A 16471-nucleotide genomic window follows, 5' to 3' on the forward strand; every position below is an offset into this window, starting at 1 on the left:
CATATATACAAGGTTAAATGCAAACATCTTCAAGGAAGGGGCAGGTCCCAGCAGAGACAGGAAGCTCTGGTCACAGCCATGAATGTGTGGGATCCCATCACCTGTCACTCAGGGCCCAAAAGGGTGGGCTTGGGGCCTTATTCAATGAGGGCACCGCTGCGGGAACTGTCCAATCGGCGAGCAGCGGAAGAGGCGGGGTCTTCCACCATCTTGGCGGGGCCTTTTTCTCTTGCGTCAGGTCGTTAAGCTTCCTCCTGTTCACTGCTCCTTCGCCGTTGCTCTGGGAGGTCGGGGTGGCTCTGCTGCAGCTTCTCCTCTGGGGGTTACTGGAAGGCTCTGTGGAGGATGGCGGGATACCCCCGAATCCAGGAACCGGTGAGTATGCAGGCCAGGTGTCCTGAGGGGGGCGAGGGCTAGTTGGAACCCACTGGAAGTGGCTGTGGTGGACCTAGGCTTCCCCACAGTCAGCCGCGTTGTCTGCGGATCGGAGTCCCTGCTGGTACAGCTCGGTGCTCAGTCCCCTTCAGCCAAAGGGTGGCGCTGGGCCTGGGCCGGCAGCCGGACCCCGAGCGTCCTGTCCATCCGCTGAGGCGTATGTGGCCCAGCAGGAGCCGTGTGTGGGCCGGTCTGCGCCCGCGGCTCCGCGTCTTCCTCAGCGTGCGGTGAGGACGCAGGAGGGTCGTCATGGGAGGATGCTGCTCGGTGTGCGGGGGCTCGTGTGTGGGAGGAGCTATGCTCATTGGGGTCCCCAGTCCTCCTCGCATTGAAAATTAGACTAAGGCTCTGTTAAAACATTAAAGAGTTCATAAGGGCAAACGGCACTTTATGAATCCGGAATCAGCCAGCAATGGTTTGTGCTTTGGGGTGATCGGGGGCCTTGAAGGGAAGGCTTTTATAAGGTGCATGAAGAAGAAAACCTAATTCAATAATTGGTTACAGTTTTGTAGTCACCTCTCTTGGACTATGACAGTGGCTATTTTCTTGTTTTGTAATCAGAGGTGCTGTTACATGTAATTGGTTCTTTGTGGTTGGTTAAGCCTGAATTTTGCTTCGCACTAAGGTAATAATTTATAAAAAAATACATTTGAGTTACATTTCTGTATTAGGTAGGAACCCAGGGCACTAGAGTCACTTCAGTCTAATTGCCTCCTATTTAGTTATTTTAAAACTCCACAGAGGGACTGGTGTTTTCGTATGTTTTCCAGATGTATGGCATGCAGGGTCTCAAATCCAACACTATGTCCCCAGTGTTAACTCTTCTAGGGCTTACAGTGAAATCCTAAATTTCCAGTTCTTTCCCCAGATTCCCAAATGCCAGCTTCCCCTCAGAAGTCAAAAAATTATCAATTATTTATTTTTTTCCTTGTGTTGTCCAAGGGGAAAGAGTATTTTAATTGTTTAATATTATTTCACAAAACAGTAATTGTCTTTTAAGAACATTTGTTTTCTCTTGCTGAAAATTTCAGATCAGAGGAAATCAGAAAATATTCACTTGACACCCCTTTTAAAACCTCTTTGTGCCTCTCCTGCTTTTATCTTTCCTAGGCACAGACATCTTACCAGCATGTCTTTAGGTTGAGTTTCTTTTTTTTTTTTTTTTTTTTTTTTGAGACAGAGTCTCACTCTGTTGCCCAGGCTAGAGTGAGTGCCGTGGCGTCAACCTAGCTCACAGCAACCTCAAACTCCTGAGCTCAAGCGATCCTCCTGTCTCAGCCTCCCGAGTAGCTGGGACTACAGGCATGCGCCACCATGCCCGGCTAATTTTTTCTATATATTTTTAGCTGTCCATATAATTTCTTTCTATTTTTAGTAGAGGTGGGGTCTCGCTCTTGCTGAGGCTGGTCTCGAACTCCTGAGCTCAAACGATCCGCCCACCTCGGCCTCCCAGAGTGCTAGGATTACAGGCGTGAGCCACCGCGCCCGGCCAAGGTTGAGTTTCTTCTCTGGAGACTTTACAGGGTGATGTGTCCTAAGCCACCGTCCTGTTTTTTTCTGGTCATGGGTTCCACAGCTATCTGAGGATGAGCCAGGACACCCACGGAAGCCATGTGTCCTGGAGTGTCTAGTGAATATCATGAGCCCTGGGTCACCTCCTTGCACAGGACAGCCTTAGGTATGGGGCTGGAGCCTATGGGGACCAGCTTGCTGGATGTCCTGGGACTGAGAGAGTCTTCTGGTGTACCTTTCACCTGAAAAGCTAACCCCTTGAGATTTTAATATTTTCTTCTCCCAGCCCTAGTTTTCATTTCTTGGAGACACGTTGGTGGCCAACCAATCAGTTGCTGGTTTTAAGGGAAAAAGACAAAAATGATTCCTGTTCTTTGGATTTTTCTAACACTTGTGAGGGATAAAACTATCCCCAAGGACAAGAAAAACCCTCCCCAGTGAGCTGGTACAAGAACCTGCAAAGCAATTTGCACTTCAGGCACTCAGTGTGGTGCAGGAATGGTGCAGTGGCTCCTGAGAGGGTGGTCTTTGAGCAGTATGGTGAGCAGGCTGGGTGTGGGAGTGCGTCCCAAGTGATAGGACGGCCTGACTTGTCACTTGAGTCAGACATGACTGTGTTTCTGTCATCACTGCTCTTCCCTGGGCGTGTCACCTTGAAAAGATTTGTTCCCTCATTGCAACTTCGGTTTTTCATTAACAGTAAAATCAAGTTTGGCAGTCCAGCTTGAAAGATAAAAAATACTTTCAAAGCGGCATGAAAGTGGTGGGTTTCAGAAAATAAATACTACTCATATATTCCATTTGTTAAAAATTATTATTTACTTATTTTCTTCCCTAGAGTGAGTGTAGTTAAGTTTCTCAGGTCCAATTTTGGTTTGTTGTTGTTTGTTGTTGTTGTTGTTGTTGTTCATTTGTTTTAGCAGAGTTTCAATGTTTTGCACAGGCCAGAGAGGGCAGTGGCTGATTGTAGCTCACTGCAGCCCTCAGTGACTAGGCTCAAACAATCCTCTTGCGTTGGCCTCCTTAATAGTAGAACTATAGGTATGTGGCATCATGCTGGATAATTTGTAAACATTTTTTGTAGAGACAGGTCTCACTATGTTGCCCAGACTGGTCTCAAACTCCTGGCCTAAAGCAATCCTCCCACCTTGGGCTCCCAAAGTGCTAGAATTACAGGTGCGAGCCACCACTCACTCTGGCCTCACTGTGGTGGCTCTTATTTAGAGATCTGTCTTATTTGGCAGTAATTTTCAATAGAATTTCAGGACTTTGTTTTGGGAATGCTACTCAGGGAAGGAAATAGAAAAAATCTCTTCCATTTTTGTTGCAGAAAAATTAATATATTTCCACAAGAAAGCTCAGTAGAAAAATTGGTGAATTACAAAGATTTACCCAGACATCAGTTTCTCTCTTGTGCTTGGTGGAGAACTTGTGACAGTGGGTAATTCTGTTTTGTATCCTGTTAGCTGGGTGTTGGAGTTCAATGATAAATCCTAGGAGATAGGATTTGGCAAATCCTAGAAGTATTCACACATGATTGTTTACAAAATAATTTTTACCATGAAGATAACAATTAAATGACCTGTTTATTTTCTGAAATGGCTAGGTACTTTTGATTTTCCTGTTGAGGTATAAAATTTAAATGCCTTACAATTTCTGTGATATTATAATACATACACCCTTTGTTTTTGTCCATGTTTCCTGGCTCTCAGCTCCTATAAGCCTTTTTATTTGCTAAATGACTAGAGCAATAAGAATTTCTTTTCATTAAATATTTGGTCTTCTGTTCTTGGTTCCTGAAGGAGCTCCTGAATGGTAAATGTGAAAGGCAGTCTTTTGTTATTTACAATAAGCCTTTCAAACCCACCTTAGCTTATGTTCATGTGTGGTTTGTTTTGCAAAGCCCCTAGAAACAAACCACTGGATGGGAGGCTTGTTGACAGGGGAAGCAGCCATGTGCTTAGAGGGATGGAATTTTCAGTCTCACCCCCAAACTTTGGGCTGAAGGTTAAGTTGATTGAAAATGGCCTATTGTTAAATTAGTTATGCCCATGAAATGAAACTTCAATTTAAAAAAAAGAACTGGGTTTGGGCAGCTTCCAGACAGCTGAACGCATGGTAGTTTCTGGAAGGTGGTGAGCCTAGCAAGGACTCAAAACTCTGCACCCCTTCCCCCATACCTTGCTGTATGTATCTCTTCATCTGGCTGTTTGTGTGTATCTTTTAATATGTCATTCATAATGAACTGGAAATATAAGTGTTTCCCTGAGTTCTTTCAGATGGTCTAGCAAATGAGTCAAATCTACAAAGGGAGTCATGGAACTGTGCATGGAAAAACGCAAACTCTAAAATGTTTGAAAGAGGTTTATTCAGAGCCAAATTTGAGGACACGGCCTGGAGTCACTCCAGGCTCAAGAAGCCTTGAGCAAGTGGACTCGCTGTGGTTGGGTTATAGTTTGGTTTTATACATTTCAGAGAGGCAGGGGTTACAGGTAAAGTCATAAGTCAATATGTGGGAGGCATACATTGGTTTGGCCCAAAAAAGGTGGGACACCTCGAAGCAGTGAGGGTGCTTACAGGTTATGGGTGGGTTTAAAGATTCTTTGGCTGAGTTAGGCTTTATCTAAAAGACCAGAAAGGAAATGCTTAATTTAAGATAAAGGTGTGAACACTCTGGGAGGTCCAGACAGGAGAATCTTTCAAGATAAGGATCTTCTAGGATGCTTGAGTTAAGATGGGGGGGTTTTCTATCTTTTAGGTGATGCTAATGCTATACCAAAGTCAGTTTGGGAAATAAACTACACTGTATTTGGTTCACAAAACCTGCCTAGTGGGATTTTACCATTTGTGAGCATGACTTATCAGGCCACCTTAGGAAGGAATTTTGAGCAAAAGAACAGATCAGAGTTCAGTCCTCAGACCTGTTATTTGAAGCTGGTTACTCAGACGTTTTGGAGGCCTGGATTTGCAACTGGTGTCTGAAGTGGGGACAGTTTTGTAGGACTGAGTCCTCATTCTGTGTGATTTGATGCTATGTCCAGGTAGATAGTGTCACAATTTAATTGTATTTGAAGATATCTAGCTGGCATCTCCTGCAAAATTGATTGCTTCTGTAGTGGTAGGGTGAAATTGTACATTTTTTGTCAGAGAAGTCTTCTGTGCTGATTGATGTTGTGTGAGAGAAGAGAAAAAATACTTGTGGTTTGAGATTTTTTCCTTCAGAATTTCCTTCCCTTTTATAAACATAAAATCTGAGTTTTAGTGATTTTGCTGGATTCTTGAAACACTCTGTATTTTCTCATTTGCAATTAAATGAATAACCCTGACTGAGAAGCAGAGACATAAGCCCAGTGACTTGAAGCCAAAGCCAGTCTTGAGTTTGCAAGAGGAGGTCTGGAAGGCCCAATTATTTCTCCTGGGGAGCCACCCTGGGAGGTGTCCCTGCCTGCTCAAAACGTCATGGAAGGAGCCCTTTATCCTGAGAAGCTATAGAGCCCTGGAAATCTGGGGATCCAGAGGAAAGTTTGGTTGGGTTTGGGATGGCAGGAGTGTGTGATGCCCCATCTATGATTGCAACTCATTGTCTTGGGGCTGTTTTTATACATTGACAAGTGAAACAAATTCAGATTTAGGTGGGAAGTGACTATGTTGTAAAGTAGTATTGCAATATGAGAAAAGCACCAAATAGAAGATCTACAAGCTTCTTTCACAGGCAGGAGTAAATAAGTTTGGAAGACAGGTGGGAGAGGGAAGGGAGAATATGGTGTAGCAAAATCAGAAACTGATTTACTGAGTGACCACTGGTGAAAATTGAGAAAATGGAAGAGGGAGCATTTCCATCCTGTGAGGAGGGGCAGTAGGATGTGTGGAGCTCCCAGAATTAAATTTCCCAGCTTCTCAGGTTTCTCTTGCTCACTACCTAATAGTGAGCCACACTAGACTGTATCTCCCCAGTAGGAGTGGTCCCCAAGCTTGAAAATGTGTTCAACCTACTGAATATAGGGTCCTTGTGAACTGTGGATGCAACAGGCTGCTTGTCTGAGCTGTTTCCCTTTTGCTTCCTTTATAAAATCTTCCTACCATATAATTCCAGTTTTCCCAAGTATTTGTGAATTTTATTCAATGATTTGAGTGTAAGATTCTTATTTTCTTGCCGGAAAATCAGAGTGGATTGAGTGATATGATCTGAAGAAGTAAAGAGTATTCTTAAAATAAATAGTTTCATGCAGAATTTAAGTAATAAGAATATGGACATCCAGGTAAATAAACAGCCTCAGGCAGCTGTGGTGTGCCCCCTGATCTCACCTCCCTTCTGCACCCAGAGGCCGCTGCCATCCTGATTGTTTTTGTGACCCTTTGTAGCTTAAATATCTATCATGAGCAGAGGATGGCTCAGTTTTGCTCTTTGAGCTCTCATAATTTAATGTTACCTTTAATATTCTGTTAATATTATGCTGTAAAGGTTTTTCTGTGGCTTCTGTGCCTCAGTTTGTGGCACTTGTACTGCTGTCTGAGGCTGTGGCTCACCCAGTTTGCTCACACATTCCACTGTTAATGGGACTTTGTTTCAAGTTCAGTTTTTGATGTTGTAGACAAGACCATTTTTGGTGTTGTCCCCCAGGCATTAACACTTTGTAAATTTTTGAACCTAAAAGAAGAAACTGAGGCACAAAATATAATTTTGAAGAGTTTACCAGAGCCAGAGTAAGTACAGACCGAAGTAACCTTGGCTATGAGATCCTTTTGGTATTTGTTATAAGCAGGTTTTTAAAGGCAAAAGAGGGGATATGGAGAGGGCAAACGCAAACTTGTTTGTCAGGAATTCTTATTAATTTACACAAACATTGATTAGTGATTGGCTGTAAGTTGTTGAAGTATGCGGTGAATGATGTTCAGCATGTGGCGTTTTAGGTTGATTTATAGATACTTGTGTCATTCTAGAGGCCACATAGAGCAAGCAGTTTCCAGAGATGATTAATTAGCTTAATACTCAAGGTGGGGAGTGGAACATGACTGCCGCCTCATTTCTGTGCTTCTCTGAGCCTGATGATTTAGAGGAGGCTTGCATTTTTCAGACAGAAAGTTTCTTTTCTTTCATATTTCTCCCCTTTAATCAAAATATTTCACTTCAGGAGCTCTGTGGCTCAAAGTGTCAGTGTCTAGGTGTCCCTCATCACCAGGTATTCTCATTCTTAGACAGTCCTGTCCCACACTGGGAAAGGAGGAAGAGGATGTAGCTTAGTGAGATATTTTAAGAGCACCCAAAAGCAAAATTGAAATGGCATCACAGAGTGCCAAGAATGAGACTTCAGTCCAGTCATTGGTTTATATAGCTGCTGTTGCTTGTTTTATTATGTCTAATCTTTGGAATACCATGATTTTGATTTTCTTGGAAGAAGTAAAACCATGAGATCCATAGCAGTAATAATTTGAATAGTAGAAACATAATGCTCATAAGGATAATCAAAAGAGGATTTGTATGCCAGCACAACAACAAAAACCTATCCCATTGTGAGCCAGTTAAAAACATCAGGAAGAAAAGTAAATCTAGGTTCTTTCTTAGAGACTTGTGTCTAAAAGTGTCATCTTTTATGATTTTTCCTAGATTAGTTTTTATTTCATGAGAACTATTTATGTATACATGAGAGGTATTTTCCACGGTACATATGTCTCCTTGCTCAGATAATATATAATCTAAAGCAACATGATGTCTAATACAACCTCTGCCAGCAAATCAGTTGCTTTTTGTTGATGTGTGATAGAGGTAGCACTTTGACCTACCAGCAATTTTTCCTAAGGTTACAGGAAAATGTCTATTTATGTGTTCATGGGAAGTGGCACCTTGTTAAGGCAAAAGCACTCTAAATTGCATGCAGCTATCTTGATGGCCAGGCAGGCAATTGATAGTTTTCCCCCAAATAGAATCTCCATCTATAATAGATAGGTGGTCATTCTTAGAGAAAAATTTGAGGTAAATAGTCCAGTGTTGGGTTTTGTCAGAGCCATTTTTAGATGGAGGGGTGACAAAATGTTATGAAATAGTGACCTTTAATTTAGCATTACAAAGATTGGTCAGCAGTACCTGATATGGTTTCTACCACCAGGGATAGAGGGAATGTGTTTTTGATGGTATTTTCAATAAACATAATTTCTAGGTTGAAGTTGTGATAATGAAGACTATCACCTTTAAGGAGATCTTGTTTATGTGCTACTTAATGAAGGTGCATGGGCTTTTATGTTGTTATTTTGAAGGGAGAAAGCTAATGTTTTCCAAAGGGGGTAGAACATTTTTTTTTTCTTAATGAGACAGAGTCTAGCTCTGTCACCTGGGCTAGAGTGCCGTGGTGTCAGCCTAGTTCACAGCAAACTGAAACTCCTGGGCTCAAGCAATCTTCCTACCTCAGCATCCTGAGTAGCTGGGACTATAGGTGTGCACCACGACGCCTGGGTAATTTTTTCTATTTTTGGTAGAAACGGGGTCTCACTCTTGGCTCAGGCTGGTCTCAAACTCCTGACCTCAAGTGATCCTCCTGCCTCGGCCTTCGAGAGTGGTAGGATTATAGGCATTAGCCACCACGCCTGGCCTAGAACATATATTAAACATACCAATAGGAGAGCATTAGTCCAGAGAAGGTTAAAAGTTTCTGTAAACTTTGTCAGTTGATGTGGTAGTACCTCATTTATATATTCCATTGGTCTGGAGGACTGAGGGTAGTGTCCCCAATAGAAATGCTGAGAAATTGGTCACATGTTGCAAATAGACTGAATTATTTGACCAGTGAAAGGAGTTTCTCAGTCTCTGTGAAGCTCAGAAGGAAATCCCCAAGAAGGAAGAGGAAAAGAGTAGAGGGTCATAGTTAAACAAAAATTGAACTAAGGAATTTGGTCATTTTCTTTCTTCCTTTTTTCTTTTCTTTTTCTTTTTTTTTACAGTTTACTGAAAAGTTGAAGCAAATACTTTTATTATCTCCAATTAATACTTCATGAAAATCTTGTTGAAATGAGAAAGCCAAATTTTTCCCTTGAATTTCTGTATTATCAATATTAAAGCTAATTCTAATAAAACCTTATAAACAAATGTATCCAATCTCAGTCAGTTTTGGCCACACAAGATAAGATCTCTATACACCTTTTATAATGTTATGTTTCCATTCTCTTTTTTCTCTAACTTTCTATACCCACTGAGTTTATCTCTTTCATTTTTTTGTTTTATTCTTTCAATTGAATTCAACCTTTAAATAACTTCTAAACCAGGCAAAGTTACTTTTTTAAACCAGAAATCACATACTTATGTATATTTCAGTAACCTTTTGCACACTCAAAAACATATATCTTATTTTATTTATACACACTCGATGTAGAATTGTTTCTCTTTTCTCTAGTTTTAGTTACCATATGTTAGTAAGAATTTTAAGTCTTAGTAACTTAAATTCATAGTGAAAACATAAGATGTAGGGAAGTTTAACAGTGGCTCACCTGCTAAAAATTTATGAATATGTATTTTATAATGTTTAGAAGAATAGCCTTTGTAATGGAATAATTTTTCAATGTAGAAAAGAACATATTTACTACCATATCTAAATATATTTTATCTGTGAAATAAGAAACCAAAAGTGTATAAGCTTAAACTCATATTTAGTAATTAATGTCTTAGCATTATATCTTATTTGGAAATGATCAATATATTCAATGAATATTCATCATTTAATTTACCATTGCAAAACTCTAAGAGTATAGTTGCCAAAAATATTTGAAAAACATTTTTAAATAAACATATTATGAAGCATAATTATTATTATAGGTTCATTTATTAACTTCCATTCCATTTATGTCTGCTTTATTCATTGTTAACAATTATGTTTATAAAAATTCATGAGACATAAAAAAAATCTAGCCATCATCTCAGGTTAAACTTTTTATTATAACCATTTTTGTACTACTCTTAGGCAAATATTATAAAAGCAATAATCTTAAAGTTAAGTAAATGAGTATTTTGCTGATATATCAGAAGACATGATTGTTTTTATTAAACTAAACATATTAAATAGTCATATTCACCAAAATATTTATTCAAGTCCTGTGAAATTGGAAAATATTTGTTCTTATTTATTTAATTATGAGCACTCATTCATTTTTAGGTTAATTGGGTACCACGTAGACAATATACAATCACATGTATAAATGTATGGATACATGTAGTCACAATATATAACTTACATATGTACACATGCATGCATATAAAAGAAGAGAATGTGGAGTTAAACATAAAAGACAGTAGAACTTTAGACCGTGGAGGAGGAGTGATGGGAGACAGTGAGTGATTTGACAGGAGGCAGAACTCAGGTGGTGATGCCAATGATGGGGAGCGGCACCTGCATGAACTTGAGCAAGTCATTTCCTTTCCAGGCCTGTTCCTTTTTCACTGAGAGCCTTTCCACTCCCCTGTCCTTCTAGTAGTCATGAACTTGAAACTCTCTGATTTGGTGTCCACTCCCTTTAACTATTTTTACTGAGCTTTCCTATATTCTCCCTTCTGCCAAGGGGGAAATGGAACTGTGTGAGATGTATTTTCTTTTGCAGGAGAAATTTATATGTAGTGTAATTATTCCTTACATGTGTTTTGGTCTGTAAACTGGTTTATAGAGTTACCTATGTTTGTATTTTAAACTGTATGTTAGGAAAATCCATCGAACTTTTCAAAATAAATAATACTTTTGTTTACATAAAAGTAGGAATACCTTTAGTATCATAGTAAGCTTCTTGTGGGCTTAATGTGCTCTTATCTGAGAGGCTTCATGAGTATTCACAAATAATTGCAAAATACACCAAACAAATGAGAATGATTACCATGAAATCAGGTTTCTGACTTATGTTTTTGCAATTAGTGGGGAAGCATTACATGTCCATTCATATCATTCAGACTGGGGAAATTCTTTTTAAAGTGTAAACCAGATTATATACATTTTCAAGAATTACTCAGTAGGGCTTCTTGAAAAGATATTATGAAAAATAAGTAAAATTAGGTTTGAAAAAATTGGACCAGGTATGTCTATAGATTTCGGGCCCAAAAAGGCCACAGTGTGGAGAGTACCATATTTTGTTAGAAAAGAATGATTCTTATGTTTGTTTTTCTCCAAGTCATAAAGGAGAGATTTTTTTGTTTGTTTCCACTTCCTACTTCACAGATGGAGCAAGTTTTTTAACAAGAGGCTATGTGCATTGGGGCATATAGGTTGTGTTAAAATAGATGAGGTGCTACATGCATTGGAGCAGGTTAGTGAGGGATGGTGAGTCTTGGCATCAGAAAGTCTGCACAGGGGCCTTTGGAATCTCAACTCCTTTGTCTTGCGGAAAATCTGCCATTTCTGGGAAACAACTCAAAAAGGCTAAGTAATTAAAAATTACAGGGTTCTCTTTTTCAGGCCCCACTGGACTGAGAATCTATTATAAAACGAGAGAATAGGACTATAAAAACATATGGAGATCATTGAAATTTGTTCATAGATCCAGTTATACAATAGCACAGAGATATTTATTTTTGAGATCATCTAATTTATTAGCCTTTTCAATGATAGTTTTATATTTTGTATCTAGTTTAAAATGGGCTTCTATTCGCCATGGAAATGAACATTTTCTCCCACATCATCAGGTCATAACCGTAACTATAGCTTTTTTTGCATATTCTCTTAAATTGTCTGAAAGATTTGAGGAAATAATCTCATTTTATATTTTCTCAGTTGATATACAAGTCTCTGGACACTGTGTAATAATCTAACTTCTGTCATACATTTCAAATGTATCTTTTATCAGACACTCCTATTTTCTTTAAGTGGATTCTTTCTCATACATCTTATGGATGTATGGATAGAAAATAAATAAACAGATCATATGTAGATATAAAGAGGTATCTGCTTAGACAATGCTCTTTTCACAGTCATGAACTATGATCACTATTTTCATCTCCTAAACTAACTTAACAACAGTTTACATCTTCAAGTATGTTTGCATTTCAATATGATACATATATGTATTATGTTTTTAATGAAATTTAATCTTATTTTATTAGAAATTCAGTACCTATTTTGACATTTGTGATTAACTTCAAGTTGTATTGTGCTGACTTTTCCGTTTTTTTGTCTGATATGCTACATCATAGAAACACTGAAAGCTTTCTATACTTGTATGTTTAGCATCAGTTTCTAGAACTTGGAAATTACATCATTTTAATGTCTCGTACAAATAGAATATGTATACTCCACTAAAGATCTCTTACTAGTGTACTGTGCTTTAAAGTCATGACAACTAAACTTTTCTCTTTGTGGTTATATTGATATGATATATAGTTTTCATTCATTTTAGTTTGCTTTTAATGATGTTGTGTCTGCATCCATTGGCTCCTAATGTTAATTTGTCCTATTATAGTTCATGCTAATTTTATTCACTTGATTAAGGTTCTCTGTGATAAATTTTTCCACTTTAGAGTTAATTATTTTTCTCTTAACTATTAATAGGTAACTTGTGAGGATTTACCAACTGATGTGCATAAACTATCACATTTAATCTGGAAGCTCCCTTTCTGTTTAGATTTTCTTTGCACATAGCTTGCTTTGGAAAATGAAGGCACTCATATTTATTTTCCAGTCAGATGAACTGGAGTAAAGCCAGGCCCTGCCACTTACTGGATATTTGAAAGACATTCCTCTTGGACCAGAAGCATTGACGTCACTAGTGAGCTTGTTAGAAATTCAGAAATTCAGGTCTCACTCCATATCTCTTGAAGCAAAATCTGCATTGTCGTAGACACTAAAGTTTGAGAGGTACCTTTTACCTCAGCATGACTTTTCCATCTGAAATATATACACAACTTATCCTGCATGATGTAATGTAGAACTTAAAAATGTAAATGTCTGTTTTGGTGCCTTGAGTTTTATACTGTATCATCCAGAAAACTATAATATCTACACTGGATTTGTTGATCTTATGTCAGTTTCATTCCTCAGAGTTACTGAATACATTACAGAATATTTTTGTGTTAAAATTGTCTTTTTGAACAACTCCAGTCACTCATATAATTAAGAAACTGTTATCTTCCCTCTCTCATTTCACCTGGAGCCAAATTAAGAACTCTTCCCATAGCCACTTTGCAAATATGTGCTTTTCTTTCAGGGACTGTTGACATTCAGGGATGTGACCATAGAATTTTCTCCAGAAGAGTGGGCATGCCTGGGCACTGTTCAGCGGAATTTGTATAGAGATGTGATGTTGGAGAACTACAGAAACCTGGTCTCCCTAGGTGAGGATAACTTCAATACACAATTTGTATTCCACACTAAGGATTTCATATCCTTCCTTTGTAGGAAGTTTTCTGGGAGTTTCTGCTTTATATGAATTAATTTTAGATCTTTGTTTCCAAGGAAATCTCGGGGATTTGTTGTACAGGAAAAATCTTCAAGATGTTTTATCTTGACTTTAATCTTACCCATTCTTGAGCTGATCTGTATCCTTCATTCTAGATGAGTGGTAATTTCAGAAATTTAGTGGCATAAAATATTATCTACACCTTAAAATTGAATTTCCATCATCAGTTTTTGATTCACTAGTGCTGGGTAATAGAGATAACAACCCACACATTTTGTTTTCTTTTATTTTAGTTTTGCTTTTGTGACAGAGTCTTCCTCTGTCACACTGGCTAAAGTGCAGTGGTGTCAACGTAGCTTACTGCAATCTCAAACTCTTGGGATCAAGCGATCCCCGTGCTTCACCCTCACTAGTTGCTGGGACTATAGGTGTGTGCTACCATGCCTGGCTAATTTTTTTAATTTTACTAGGGGTGGGGTCTTGCTCTTGCTCAGGCTGGTCTCAAACTCCTGACCTCAAGTGATTGTCTTACCTTGGCCTCACACAGTGCTAGGATTATAGGCATGAGCCAACACACCTCGTCAAGACCCACAAATTTTCAATATTTCCTAAGTATTCTAAAGTTTCCATCAGGGAATAGTAGTTTTTGATTAATTTTCTAAAATCTTATATAATCTTCTTTCTGTTCTACTGAGCACAATACTAGGTTGGTAATTGAAGAATCCTAGCAAGAGTGATATCATTTTTTCTCTCATGAAACAGGTCTTGCTGTCTTTAAGCCACACCTGATCGCCTGTCTGGAGCAAAGGAAAGGGCTCTGGACTGTGAAGAGGCATGGAACTGTAGCAGAACACCCAGGTAGGTGGGGGTGAATGAAGCAGATGACACAGGTGAGAGGTCAAGGAGAAAGCCAGACTTTAAATTGTGGTTTAGGCAGTTCTGCTCCAATGGAAATGGTTTCTGAGAAGTCTGTGTTTTTTTCTCTTAATCTCAGATATTGGCATCTCTGCCCTTTGTTATTATCTAAGGACTTGACTTAGTGATCTTCCTTCACATTTACAGTGAGAGTCAGAGTCCTTTTCAGAGTCAGGGTCCCTAATAAGGGACCACAGGATGTGACTGCTCTTCCATTACTTTTCAAGAGATGGGCATATCTGTGTATTTCTGAGGAACTCTATGACAAACTATTTTTTAATTTCCCTTTTTGCATCATATCTGAAAATGTCTTAATGTAGTGATGGTATTGGTACTTGGTTCAGAAATCCCATAACACCACAAGCAAATGTGTTTTCTGCTTTATTGTTTCATATCCTATGGAAGTGTTAAATGTGATTCTATAGAAATTCATACTCAGTAATATTATCAGAACACTGAGTATCTCCATAAATGAAATCTAATGTTATTTTACTTCTAAATTCTGTTTTAATGTGGACTATGATTAATAATAAACTCTACACACCCCAATTCCTCAACTTTAATGTAGTTCAATATATCTACTCCCTACATTTCTTAAATATTCTATGTCATTGGGCACCTTAGAATATTGCTCAGCCTATATTCAACTTCTGCATTTTACCTTTTCTTTTTTCAATTTTTTTGTTTTTTAATTTCAGCTTATTATGGGGGTACAAAAGTTCAGGTTATATATATTGCCCATGTACCGCCCATCCCCCCGAGTCAGAGCTTCAATCGTGTCCATTCCCCAGACAGTGCGCATCGCACTCATCATGTAGTTATTCCCCCATCCCCTCCCTCACCCCCCATCCCCCCGAGTCAGAACATTCAAGCATGACCATTCCCCAGACGGTGCGCGACGCACTCATCATGTAGGTATACACCCATCCCCTCACCCCACCCCTCATCTCAGTCTGATACCCAATTGGTGTCGTTCCCAAATGTGCATTTAGGTGATGATCAGGGAAACCAGTTTGCTGGTGAGTACATGTGGTGCTTGTTTTTCCATTCTTGGGATACTTCACTTAGTAGAATGGGTTCCAACTCTCTCCAGGAGAACAAAAGGGATTCTATATCACTGTTATTTCTTATAGCTGAGTAATTACTCCGGGAGAAATCAAGGGGAAACAGCTTGGACTCTAGGTGTTCTGCCAGGAGGGCACTTGGCGGGGCAGGGACGGAGCTGCGCTAAGGCGAAAGGCAGCGAAAGGCAGCTTGGAGATGCTGAATTACAGCTTTTATTCGGCGGCCCTCTAGCCAGGGAGCTAGTGTGGGCTCCTGAGCTCGCCAGGCCCCTGGCTCTGGTGCCTGCCAGAACCTGAACATTCACCCCCAGCGCTGGCAATCTGCGGGCAGGCAATTGCCATCGTGGGGTCCACAGCCTAGCCTCTGAGGAGCCATAGGGTGCGGAGCCATAGGGTGCCAGGCAGCTCCCTGGGCGGCTCCCTCCCCTAGTCTGTTGACCCTCTCTAGGAGTCCCACACTTGTGTGAACACTGAGTGCTTCCAGAGTGTGGAGTGCCAGAGTGTGGAGCCTGGACCTTGGGGACATTGGGGCGGGGCAGACTTTTGCCCATGGGAGCTGCAGCAGCTGGGGCCCTGAGCCAGCAAGGGCACTGCCCCCTCCCACTAGCCAGTGTCTTTCCTGCAGAAAGAGTCAGAAACCACCCCTCAAGAGGAAGAGCCAAAAAAAAAAAAAGAGAGAGAGACTTTTTTTTCAATTTTAAATAATCTTTACCATCTTCTTTATTTCTGAATAACTATCATTTTATAATTTTCTCTTGTTTAGTATGAAGGTTACTGGGACTGTGTCATTCATATATGTGTATACACATTTATGTATATATGTCTGTGATATGGACTTTCTTCACAAATAAAAGTTATATAACTATACAATTATTGTATACAATGTAATGACTTGATATGTGTGTCCATTGTGAAATGATTGGTACATTCAAGTTAATGGACACATCTAGCACTTCACAGTTACCTTTTGTTGGTAGTCAGAACACTTAAGGGCTACTGTCATAGCAGATTTTTAAGATAAAAACTATTATTAGCTATAGTCACAATGCTATACATTAGGTCCATAAAACTTATTCATCATATTATATAAATGAATGTTTGTATCTTTTAAACAATAGCTCCTCATTTCCCCACCTCAGGGCCTGGCAACCACCTTTTCACCTTCTGCTTCTACCAGTACAACCTTT

General features: G+C 39.5%; 1 pseudogene; it reads left to right on the plus strand.

Annotated features, from left to right (window-relative positions):
* The first annotated feature begins 298 nt into the window (after positions 1 to 298).
* The window catches only part of LOC138382429 (zinc finger protein 98-like), a 34167-nt pseudogene continuing 17994 nt past the window's right edge, over positions 299 to 16471 (plus strand).

Source organism: Eulemur rufifrons, chromosome 4 (assembly GCF_041146395.1).
Source record: "Eulemur rufifrons isolate Redbay chromosome 4, OSU_ERuf_1, whole genome shotgun sequence".
In the NCBI taxonomy this organism is placed as follows: Eukaryota; Metazoa; Chordata; class Mammalia; order Primates; family Lemuridae; genus Eulemur; species Eulemur rufifrons.